Source organism: Cardiocondyla obscurior, linkage group LG11 (genome assembly GCF_019399895.1).
Source record: "Cardiocondyla obscurior isolate alpha-2009 linkage group LG11, Cobs3.1, whole genome shotgun sequence".
In the NCBI taxonomy this organism is placed as follows: Eukaryota; Metazoa; Arthropoda; class Insecta; order Hymenoptera; family Formicidae; genus Cardiocondyla; species Cardiocondyla obscurior.
Genome location: NC_091874.1, coordinates 6,439,816 through 6,453,195, shown reverse-complemented (window position 1 = coordinate 6,453,195; position 13,380 = coordinate 6,439,816). Strand labels below are relative to the sequence as shown.

General features: G+C 38.2%; 1 protein-coding gene across 1 annotated transcript in view; it reads right to left on the bottom strand.

Annotated features, from left to right (window-relative positions):
• The window catches only part of LOC139106367 (gustatory receptor 68a-like), a 134,331-nt gene that overhangs the window by 64,937 nt on the left and 56,014 nt on the right, over window positions 1–13,380 (bottom strand). The gene's annotated exons all lie outside the window — the stretch shown is intronic.

The window sequence follows — 13,380 nt, the reverse complement described above, 5'->3', positions numbered from 1 at the left end:
AGAGAGAAAAGTTAGTTTAAATATTTTGTATGTCTATAAGTACAGAACAGTAATACCACAGTATACTAAGAGACAGTAGGGACAGTAAGCGAAAATTTGTCAGCCGCGCAGTTTCGCTCGCGCATCTACGAGCGGCCATGTTTTTGGGCGCACCAATAGCGTTGACTGTAAATTAATTTGAAATTGCTTTAATTTCAATACAGTTTAATAACGTATTTGTTATGTTTTAAAGGGGTTAATAACTCTGAACTCATAATGAAACAAAAGAAAAGAAATATATTTATTTAATAAAGGCAGTTGACATGAGGTGTAACTATGAGACGGACCAAGATTCTAGCAATTGATGGTCCCTAAAGCTCGGTGTACATACACGATGCAAGAAATTGAACAAAGTTTTAACACCAAGCTCAACACTAGCTTAAAAAGTAGTGTACATACACTAGCTTTATAAGTTAGTATTGGGCTTAGTGCTGTAACTTTGTTTAATTTCTTACAACGTGTACACTCGTGGTCAGAATGATTGCAACACATAAAGTTGCAACATAATTTTTAGAAACAGAAAATGCGAACCGCTAAATTCGTTTACGTGCAATATAATTGTAAACAAACCCACCCTTCCAATGTGCATATGCAAAATTAAAATAAAAACATTGTTTAATTTCTCGGGGCCCACGTACTATTTATACGGCATTTGCTGCCTAAAGACTTCAATTTCTCGAGGCCCACAAAATTATTCATACGGCATTTGCCGCCCAAAAACATGGCGCCGGGTCATGTGACCAGAAATATTTGGCTGAAAAAGATCAAAGGTACCGACGCTCACTGTCCCTACTGTCTCTTAGTATACTGTGGTAATACTTACTTTCGAAGCAGCGTGGTAGTCCAGAGCGGGCGGCGCAGGTCTAGTAAGCGCGGAATCACTGGTTTGATTCCCGTTATGTATTTTTTTTTTTTTTTAATTTTCACATTTTGGTATAAAATTTAATAATTATTATCTTATTATTATCTTATTTTATTATTACATTATTATATAAAAAGAAGAAATAAAAATAACGCAAGATTATATTTTTTTTACAAAGTTATTTATTTTAGTAATCATATATATATAAAAACAATATTATTAATTCTTAACATCGCATATCCCTGGGTGGTATTTGTCATAAAAACATTCAAAACAAAAATTTTGTCTACATCGAGCGCAAGTAATAAATGATACTTTTGTACAATTACAATTCTTTTGTAAATTATTCATATTAAAGCATACTTCGTTAACATTCATAAATATTTCTCTGTCATCAGAAAGTTTTGCGGTAAACCATGCGTATTTAATCATATTATTAAAAATTTCTGAGGAAAGTTGGTGGTGCACAATTGACTGAATTTTGATACAATCTTCTCGAGAATGAATTTCACGCTTTTGTTCCAGTAAATATGTACAATTTTGCAAGCGTTTTATAAAATTTTTTACTTGCCTATAAAAGTAAATGTCGCATGGTTGGACGAGAGGTGTGCATTTGGGTGGAATTATTTTAACCATACATGTCGTTAAGCGATTTTCATCCATAAAAGTTTCATCATATAATTCTGGTTTGGTTTGTCCTCCCCAAGAATTAACGAGTAATAAAAATTTTTCTTCTTTAACATATGGTTTTAAAACTGTATTTAAAAAATATTTGTAGGAACCCGTTGTCAATTTTCCTGATGTCGTCGATGTTACAATTACATTTGTGTATTTTTTAAGATATTCATCAACTTCTTTTTGAACTTTAGGTCCAAAGATACCAGTTGTCTCTTGCAAACAGACGAAAACTAATGGTAATAATTTGCCACTTAACGTCATGCAATATTGTGCCGTGTAACTATGTGTTGTTTTACTTATATTTTTTCTTTGAACAAGAACTTCTTTAACGCCTTTCTCTGCAAGAGTTCTATTATATGTAGATTGGTACTGGCATCCTATTTGATCAGTATTAATTACCAAATTCGGATTAAAATTTTGTATTAAATGTCGAGCTTGTATTCTAAAATTCTCTGCAGCAGTCAAGGTTTCTTCAATTGATGCACTTTCTCTTTCCAAAACATATCTTGTAATTTTTCGTTGACGAATTCGATGCTTGGATTTAAATGATGATACCCACGTTTTGCAAGCTTTAAAATCAAAATTTTTGAACTGGCTTGCAGCAGCTAAAGCCCATTGCTGCAAGTTTCTTGTTGTAACTTGCATATTATTTTGTCGAGCCTCAAGAAATCGATCATAAGTCCATGAATTAATTATAGAATATTTGTCATAAATAGTTCCACCACTTATTATTTGTTCTTCCCATATTTTTAACGAATCCATTCGTTTTAATTTTAAACATTTTTTTTTTGTAAAGTTTTTAAATTCTATGTTGGATGTTGTTTCGCTATATTAATAACTTTTACTTTATAATCAAGTGAAATTAATTCCACGCTTTTCCTACGTTTTTCTTCTGGTTTGTAATCAGATTCTTCATCAAATTCTACTTCTTCAAAACTATTGTTAGTATCACTTTCCACTATCGTTATTAATTCTTTGTCCGTAATAAAATGTTTTTCTAATAAAATTTTTTGTGTGTGATTATAAAGATCTTTTGCCACTAAAATTGATTCCTCAGAAATAGTGGAAAAAGATGGTTGTGAAATGACGCCATTTTGTTCTAATAGCGCCTCGTAATATTTCACAGCGTTGCGGATATCTATTTTATTTTTAGTGCCCACATTTTCTTCTACTGGCTCTTGAATATTTGAGGGTCCAGGTTCGTCGGTTTGTTCCATGTTTATCACTAGGTTAATAGTCCTTTTGCTTAAAAAATTATATTTTTTCAATTTACCACGTGCTCTCCACCGCGTGCTCTTTACCACGTGCTCTCCACCGCGTGCTCTCTACCACGCGCTCTCCACTGCGTGCTTTCTACCACTTTTATTATAAAATTTTTATAATAAATGTGATATTTCGCCGATCTTATTGTGCACCGATGAGATTTTTTGATTTCCGTCTATAAATTTCTATTCACAAAAGTTTTCTCAACCGTTCTTATAACCGTTCGCTTTGGAGTTTCGCGTACGACTACAAGTCCTTTGTGCTCCGTTGTTCGTCCTTCGAAAACCGTCAGCCAGAGGGCAGTTGCACAAAGGTCAATGAAACAAGGCCCAGGCCCTTGAACCTGTATTAATTTTCTTTGTTAAACGGCTAACCAAGCCGTTACAAAGTACTTAATACTTGCGCTCAATGTAGACAAAATTTTCGTTTCAAATGTTTTTATGATAAATACCACCCAGGGATATGCGATGTTAAGAATTAATAATATTGTTTTTATGTATATATAATTACTAAAATAAATAACTTTGTAAAAAAATATAATTGTTATGTCGTAACACAAGGAAGGTTAATTCCCGTGTTATATTTTGAGAATTATTTAATGATCACACTGTAGGTTTTAAATCGTATATTTCCGATGTTCATTCCACGGTGTACAATAGCGAAGTGAAGTGAGTTTTCTTCCGCAACCGCACGCTCATGATATTCGTCTTGCTTCTAATTGGACGATGCGCGTCACTTAGTGATAGCAGAAACCAATTAATTTTCGGAAAGAGTCGCGATGCTGTCGCTAAGCGCACGCCTACGGCGTCTTCTTGTCTAGACGGACGCTATTGTCGCTAAGTGGTGTCGCGAATCGGCTTATCGTTTCTAAATTACAATCCTATCTTTCAACCATTGCAAAATGATGGTCGTATACGATTTGCTATCTAACATACTCCTCCCGTTGAGAGAGTATCGAACAACAATTGTGAATGTTGAGTATTACATTATGGTTTTTCGTTTGCATAACAAATTCCTCGTCGCAAATTACAAATAAAATTTTCTTCGCAAATGATATTTCTCGTCGCAAATTATAATTAATAAATAACATAAACTTATTTGACGCATGAGCTGAGAATACATAGAGTTGTCGCAATACAATGTTTTTCATCGCATAAAAATAATTTAATTTGTTGCAATATACAATATCTTTTTGTCGCATTAAATATGTATGATTTGTCGCAAGTAGTCGAAACATTTTTTTTTTTAATTTATTTTATTTCAACACGTGTTATGATGAGCGCAATTATGCTCATGTATTTGAAGCCTCGGGCTTCTCATTTTCAATGGGCAATGGACATAAACATCTTGTACTTTTTTTAATGATTCCATTTGCCGTTTTAACATCGGCTGCCCGTGTAATACCGTCTTCTCCAGGATGCAATTTTTCGATTTTACCTAATACCCATCGGGTACAAGGTAAATTTTTGTTTTTTATTAATACAACGGTTCCGATTTTTGGCTCAATGTTGGTTTTAGTCCACTTGGAACGGTTTTGCAATTCGTTCAAATATTCCAAATGCCAGCGTGCCCAAAAATCTTGTCGAACCTTTGCAATGTGTTGCCAAGCAGATAGCCGATTAACCGAAACATGTTGTAAATTACTTTCTGGTAGAGCGGTAATTGGTCTGCCAATTAAATAATGTGCTGGTGTGAGTGCCATTCTATCATTTGGGTCTGACGATAAAGCAGTTATGGGTCGCGAATTCAATATTCCCTTAATTTCGACCGCAAAAGTATTTAATTCCTCGAAAGTAAATAAGCAATCGCCAATTACATGTTTGAAATAATGTTTAAATTGTTTTACGGTGGACTCCCAAAGTCCTCCGAAATGAGGTGCTACAGGAGGTATAAATGCCATGCCATATGCCATGTGATCCTATGTTCATTCGCGTATTTATTAACGATCCTTTTATGTTCGTCAGAATTAAACAACGCGTACATTTCTTTCAATTGATTGTTAGTTCCTACAAAGTTTGTGCCGTTGTCTGAAAAAATATGTTCGGGTAATCCGCGCCTAGCCATAAATCGACGAAGTGCCGCAATAAATCCGTCCGACGATAGATCACTTACTACTTCTATGTGTACTGCTTTTATGGTCATGCATATGAATATACAAATATAAACTTTAATTTTGTTTCGGTTTCTAAATTTTTTCTCCTTTATGTGGAACGGGCCGCAAAAGTCAACGCCGGTGTTGTTAAAAGGCATGGATTCCCGTACGCGCGCTGATGGAAGGTTTCCCATTTTATATTTTATGGTAGTTGGATCGAATCGAAAACAACGCGTACATGATCGAACTATCCTTCGTACTTGATTTCGCTCATCTAAAATCCAAAATTTTTGCCTGAGTATATATAAAGTGGTTTGAATTCCTGTGTGATAGTGATTTTCATGACATTCACGGATGATTTGATCGGTAACATGATTTTTGCTTGGTAATAATATAAGGTGTTTTTGTGAGTAATTTAAATTAGATGAGGGAAGACGTCCTCCCACCCGAATTAAGCCTTCGGAATCTAGGAAAGGACTTAGATTTACAATCCTACCTGACTCTATCATTTGACCGGTCTTGAGTCGTTTTATTTCTCTTGCGAATTTGGTGGTTTGGACAATCTTCAGTACCCGGATCTCAGCCTCATAAATTTCCTCTACGCTGAATTGTCCCTTGTGTTTGTTTTTCCAACAACAACAATAAGCGATAATTCTGCATGTTTTATTATATGATAAACATTCTTTAATTATGTCGCGATCGATCGGTGTAGTCAAGAAGCATGCGTTCTTTTTTAATTCAGGTATTTGTTCTACAGACGGACACTCATTTGGCCATTTGTTTTCGCGTTTTACTAACCATGATGGTCCACAACTCCATAATTGATTTTTAACAAAATCATTAAAAAGCTGTCCTCTTGATATCGCGTCCGCGGGGTTATCTTCCGATCTTATATAACGCCATTCTACTGAATTCGCGATTTCTTGCATTTCGGAGACTCTATTCGCAATGTATGTTTTCAACAGATGCGGGGGTGTTTTCAACCATTGCAATACGATGGTCGAATCGCACCAAAATATTATTCGATTCGGTTTGACTTGTGTTATGTCTGTAATTTCTTGATATAATCGTGTTAATAATAATGCTCCGCAAAGTTCAAGTCGAGGTATTGTGATCGGTTTAAGAAGAGCTACGCGAGATTTTGCACAAATTAATTCACTATTGACTTGATCATTTATTCCGGTAGTTCGCATGTAAAGGCACGCACCGTATCTTACGGAGCTGGCATCGCAGAACGCGTGAAGTTGAGCATCATTGTAATCATTTAGGAATATTTTCCGGTCAAATGTTATTCGTTTCATAATTTTTAATTGACTGCTAAACTCTAACCATTTTAAATAAATTATTTGTGGAACGGACTCATCCCAATGTAAACCATGACGCCATATATCCTGCATTAAACATTTAGCATATAATACTACAGGGCCCATCAAGCCGATTGGATCGTATATTTTTGCAATTTCCGATAGTATAGTTCTTTTAGTTATTGATGCTGTGTCATTGATTGCATGTGCTGTATAACATAGTTTATTTTCGCGTGCGTTCCATGAAATGCCTAATGTTTTTAATGAATAATCATTGTTTAATATAAAATTCGCGTGAATGGCATCGTTTGGCAAATCGCAAATAATACGCGAGTTGTTAGAGGCCCATTGTCTAATTGAGAATCCGCCGCGAGATAATAAAGCAATTATTTCGTCTCGAATGATTCGAAGCTCCTTTACTGAGTCTGCGCCTGTAAGTAAATCGTCTACATATAAGTGACCTTTTAAAACACGAGCGGCTTTCGGGTAATTATATCCTTCATCGTCCGCGAGTTTGTGTAATGTGCGAATTGCAAGATAAGGCGAAGATGAAATACCGAACGTCAATGTATTTAGTTGCAAAGTTTTCAGCGTGTTATTTTCTTGCCAAAGAATATGTTGATATTTACAATCGTCTTTATGGACCAATACTTGTCTGTACATTTTTTCTATGTCTGCCGTCATGACATAATTATATGTTCTAAACCGGATTTAATGCATAAATAACTTTTCTTGAATTGTTGATCCTATCATTAATACATCATTCAATGACACGCCTGACGTAGATTTAGCTGATGCATCAAAAACAATTTTAGTTTTAGTGGTATTACTTGACTTCTTGAATACAGCGTGATGGGGCATGTAATATCCATTGTTATCTTGTGTGTCGATCACTGACATATGTCCTAAACCTTGATATTCCTTTATTATTTGCGAATATTCGTGATGTAAGACCGGGTCTCGTTTTAGTTTCCGTTCAAGTAATAATAATCGTTTGTGGGCAATAGTTTGTGAATCACCGATGGAAGGATTAGGTTCTCGGAAAGGTAAATGAACTATGTACCGTCCGCTGCTATTTCTAGATACATTTTCTAAAAAATGTGTCTTGCACCTCTGGTCTTCCGTTGATATTAACTTCTTAGGCGCTATCTCTTCAATCATCCAAAATTTATTTAATTGCGTTTCTAATGAATTTAAGTAATACGAAGTAATTTTGGGCGATTGTTGCGTTGTTGAATTACCGGCGATTACCCATCCTAATCGTGTTTTTTGAAGATGTAAATTAATACCTTTCTCCGATATGTTAATCTGTCCTATCGAAAATAAAGATAAGGTAGTGCATGAACCAATTAACAAGTCAATGGGTCGTGGCAAATGGAACTCAGGATCTGCGAGTTTAAGATTTTGTGGTATAGTAATTGACTCGCGAGGAAAAATGTCAGACGGTATCATGTCAGCTATCGTCGGGAGAGTAAGACACGTTAATTCATTTCGGAAATCGTTATAAATAGATTGTATAGTGATTCGTACTATTCCTCTAGATTCGGAATCTAAGTTATTAATTACACTGATTGGTATGGTCTGAGGAACTGGGCGTATGCCTAAACGATTTATAGCGGCTTGCGAAATAAAGTTCGCGCTAGCGCAAGTATCTAACAGCGCACGGCACTTTATAACTCTATGTTTGTTTGTAGATACTATATAAACCATTGCGCTTGTAATTAATTGGGGCGCATAATTGGCGATCGATGCATTAACGTTAACCGTTCTCTCCCGAACCGCATTTAGTCAATCGGTTTTATCTGTTTCGGGTTTTGAATTTTCAGTTTTTTGATTGAGAGTTAATTGTTCGAAATGTAGAAGCGTGTTATGACGTTTCTTACATACTGAGCAAGGAAGAGCCTTGCATGGGATTCCAATATGTGATTTTAAACATGTATAACATAATCTTGCGCGTTTCACGATTTCGAATCGTTTAGATACCGATAAACGCTGGAATTTATCGCACGCGTATAGTGGATGTCGTTTTGCATTACACGCGATACAATTACGCATTGTATTTGACATGAATGTATTATGCGGTACGTGTTGGCGTCTTTTCTTAGCTAATGGCTCTCCTTTATCGCGATCGGATTCCGGCATTTGATTCCTATCGCGTTTTGAAACACATACGGCTCTTTTGTACAAAAACTCATACATGAAATCAAGCGTCGCGGGTTTATCTTTATCAATAGATGATTCCCATTTGTCTAACGTACTTCTCGGCAATTTTGATTCAATAATATTAATAGCCATTTCGGGACTGACGGACACTCCTAATGAACTTAATGTCGCTAAATGTTGTTGCGCGTCATCCGCGATTTTTGTTAAATTGCTCGTAGTTTCCCTATTAATTTGGCTCATGTTTCGTAATAGAGTAAAATGTCTAGAGACTAAAGTTCGTTTATTTTTGTATGCGCGTTCTAATAACTCCCAGGCTTTGCTATAATTTATCCCGTCAATAGTAAGAATTTTTATTTTATTGGCCGCTTTGCCTTTTAATGCCGATTTCAAATAATATAATTTGTCTACGTCAGAGAGTCTTGATCGCCTATCAATTAGATTTCGAAACGAGTTTTTGAATGATAACCATTCTTCGAATTTACCGTCAAACATCGGTAAAGGCGCGTCGGGAAATTTTATCTCTTGTTCTTTACTGGGCGTTGTTACCGGTGATGTTGAAACATTATCGCTGATTGTACTATTTTCATTTGTACTCGATGTGCTCGCGGAATTTAAATTATGTATTTTGGTAGCGATTGTATAATATCTATCTTGTAAATTTGTAAATTCAGTTTCGTGTTCATCTTTCGGATCAATCAATACGAGTTCATCATGATAATTTTTAAATGCGCGATATAACTCTGTTAAATGCGTTAATCTTAAATTTAAATTAACATTATCTAATTGTCCGCGTTCGAGTATATTTGCTACATTTGTCAATTGAGCCTTTAACGCCTTGCATTTTTGAGATATGAATTTAAGTCGTTCGGCCATTATCTGTAATGAAAGACCGTGTGGAAACGATACGTTCTTACTTTAAATTCGTTGCGTATGTAACTCGCATTCTGAATCTCCGCCAAGATGCGCAAGCTGAATGTAGTCGTCTCTGCAGATCTCTCCGTATTTAGGTTGTCGAATCCAAGAGCTGCTGCATCCGGGTTGTCCTCCGTCGGCGGATTGTTTAGTCCGGGAATCGTTGCATCTACATCATCCTCCGTCGATGGATTGCCGAGCCGAGCGCCCTTATATTTTTAATTGTTCCTTTTCAGTGGGTCACCAAATATGAGCACTGAGAATTTTTATTGATTTTCATTGTCTTTCTTGTTTTAATATTCACTTCATCACGCGAGGTCGTAGCACGACCTCACAGGAGGCACCAAAATGTTATGTCGTAACACAAGGAAGGTTAATTCCCGTGTTATATTTCGAGAATTATTTAATGATCACACTGTAGGTTTTAAATCGTATATTTTCGATGTTCATTCCACGGTGTATAATAGCGAAGTGAAGCGAGTTTTCTTCCGCAACCGCACGCTCATGATATTCGTCTTGCTTCTAATTGGACGATGCGCGTCACTTAGTGATAGCAGAAACCAATCAATTTTCGGAAAGAGTCGCGATGCTGTCGCTAAGCGCACGCCTACGCCGTCTTCTTGTCTAGACGGACGCTATTGTCGCTAAGTGGTGTCGCGAATCGGCTTATCGTTTCTAAATTACAATCCTATCTTTCAACCATTGCAAAATGATGGTCGTATACGATTTGCTATCTAACAATAATGTTGCATTATTTTTATTTCTTCTTTTTATATAATAATGTAATAATAAAATAAGATAATATTAAGATAATAATTGTTAAATTTTATACCAAAATGTAAAAATTAAAAAAAAAAAAAAAAATACATAACGGGAATCAAACCAGTGATTCCGCGCTTACTAGACCTGCGCCGCCCGCTCTAGACTACCACGCTGCTTCGAAAGTAAGTATTACTGTTCTGTACTTATAGACATACAAAATATTTAAACTAACTTTTCTCTCTTTTTTTTTGAGTAGTGCGGAATGGCTTTACCAAGTATCTCTAGGAACACCAATCTTCAAACCCTGCAAGTTTGAAGAAAATCGGTGTTCCGTTGAGCGCGGCCTCCCCTTGTCAGTCCAAAGAACACTCACAAAAGGATGCCCGCAAGGAGGAGTGCTCTCTCCACTACTGTGGAGCCTTGTGGTAGATAAACTGCTAAACAAACTAAAAGCAGCGAGAGTCCTCACCTATGGCTATGTAGATGACAGCCATTATAGCAAAAAAGAAATTTTTACCGATCCTTGGGGAACTCATAGATAGAGCACTCAAGATCACACAGAACTGGTGTCAAACTAAGGGACTGACGGTTAATTCCAAGAAGACCTCAGCCATAATATTTACCAGAAAATACAAACCGGAACTCATCAGACCTCTAAAACTATGGGGGAAGAAATTGAACTTCGTAACTCCAGTGAAATACCTAGGAGTTCTATTGGATACGAAGCTGAACTGAAAACTCCATCTGGAAAATAAGAGGAAAAAGTTCTACACGGCTTTCTGGGCCTGTAGAAGAGCACTAGAAAAATCTTAGGGCCTGAAGCCGAGGATGGCACTGTGGCTGTACAAAGCCGTGCTCTTACCCAGGCTTACATATGCAGCAGTGATATGGTGGCCCAGAGTGAGAAGAGTGGAGAGGAAAAACCTACTGAAGAGCTTACAGGGAAGTTACCTGAGAGCTGCAGTAGGGACTCAAAAAACGATACTCATGGCGGCACTACAAGTGGCGCTGTGTACTTACCCTCTGGACCAGCTAATCATTTACAACACCAGACAAACGGCACATAGACTACACTGTCAGAGGGAGTGGGGAGACACCGGGATTGGTTACATGGCACTCGGTTTCCTGAACAATTCTCTTTCACGTATAAACAAGACAGAATCCCCAGGAAATACCAGAAAGAAAGAACCGCAGAAGTACTCATACCTTCCAGGGACCAATGGAGGAAAGCAGACTTTCTAAACTGACTAGGACCTGACATATGTTTTACAAATGTAACGGTGCACGCGGAAATGCACCGTTTCGGTCACAACATCGACCAAACGTCGAGCCTAAGATTGTTCGGCGGGAACCCGGGGCACGGTGCGCCCCAAACATTTATTGAAACTTTCAAAGCACGAGAGATAACGGCAATAGCGAACGCCATTTCGCGGCTAAGTTCATATGTGGTCTTAGTCGAACGCGTACGAGCGCCGCCGAACACGCCGGTGACGCCGAGGCCCGCCATTTCCCGACTGCGTCGCAACCTGGACTTCGGCACCACGTCAGGATCGTCACCATCCCCGCTGAGCCCTGGAAACCCGGCGTTATCGCTTTTTAGGTATAAAAAGCTGATGTCGGAGCTCAGCGAAATCGTTCTCGATCCGCTCGCTTCAAAGCATCATCTCCAAACCGATCCTCGAGCCTATACTAAGGTAGAGCGCTCTCCGCCTCAACCTGAAGATCCTGGGGCTCATTCCGACCAAACTCCAAAATACAGACTCGCCGGCACGGCCAGCTCGAGGGGTGGAGTGAACTCCGTCTCTTCCGAGAACTCTCGGACCTCGGCAGCCGACTTCTGTACTTCAAATAGAAAACATCCTATTGCACCGTCGCCGACCACGGGGTGGAGTTATCTCCGTCTCGGCCAAGGAATCTTGGCTACGCGACACCAAGTAGGTGCATCCATCCCTGTGTTTGCGGCCAATAACATACCCGCGGAAAGAACTTAATATTGTATCCGAAATAACCGCACGGGCTTTAAAGACCGAACGTGCGTCATCAATACGTGTATAGCGATTCTGTGTACATCGTTCGCGACGTTCGCACGTGTCGTTACGACGCATGTGCGCGGGATAGCTGTCAACCGCTGTAAACACGTCGCGACCGCGTGTCTAAATTGCGTACTGCGTTCGCGTAATCTGTTCGTGCAATTTATTCGCCTTGTATATATCTGTTCATTATTTCTTATGTTACTTTATTTAATCTATTAATAAATTGCATTTTTTATATTAATCCAGTCTCGTTACATTACCGGACCTCCTAAAATCGAATTCCAAAATACCGGCGAGCGCACCGGACAAAGCTCACATCGACTCGATATTCGGTCAGACAACTAGCGGGGTCGTTTCACAGACGACTCGGGAAAGGATAATCGCCATGGGGCAGAAATTTATGGACCCACGAGAAAACAAAGATCTAGCCTGCCTCTTGAAGAGTACGCCACGGTTTTTTAGGCCGAATGCGAGCAAATACAGATTGCTGACCAAATGAGCAGTAAAAAAATATATATCTGTTCTGATAGCAGAGCAGCAATCAACTCTTTAGCAAAGGAAAGCACGGAATCGATGACGGTTTAGAGCTGCATGAGAGTAATAAATAAGCTGGGGAAGACTAACAAAGTCACCCTAGTATGAATTCCTGGACACCAGAGCATACATGGCAATGAGGTGGCTAACAAACTTGCCAAGCAAGGAACTTTAATGGAACTTACAGGGCGAGAAGTGTACATCCATTGTGTCATGGAAAAAGAAATTATCAGGGGCTGCTTGAGATAAGACACCGCAAAGCTCCTGATGGAAAAACCCAAACCAGAAAGAACCAAAGAACTCCTGGCAATGAGAAAACAAAAACTGAGAACAGGGATCGGCCTACTAATAGAACACGGATCCCTCAGGGCACATCTGCACAACCTAGACATAATAGAGCATAATAAATGCAGACTATGCAAGAAAGAAAACGAGGACAGCATACACATTCTGTGTCGCTGTCCAGTATTAACACTTAAAAGATATTTATCCTGGGGAAAAATATTTACGGACCCGGGACATCTCAAAGAGGTGAAGGTGAGTAATCTGATAAGCCTGGCAGATCATGCTGGGCTGAAGACAAAAATACACCCTCGATGAAACAGTGAGGAGTCACAGAGATCCAGAGGACCAAAAGGGGCTCTCGCAGGCACATCCACTAATACATTACTACCACTACTTTCACTAAGGAGGTATAAACTTTGTGAGACGTCAATTAGAACTATAAAGGTATTATTT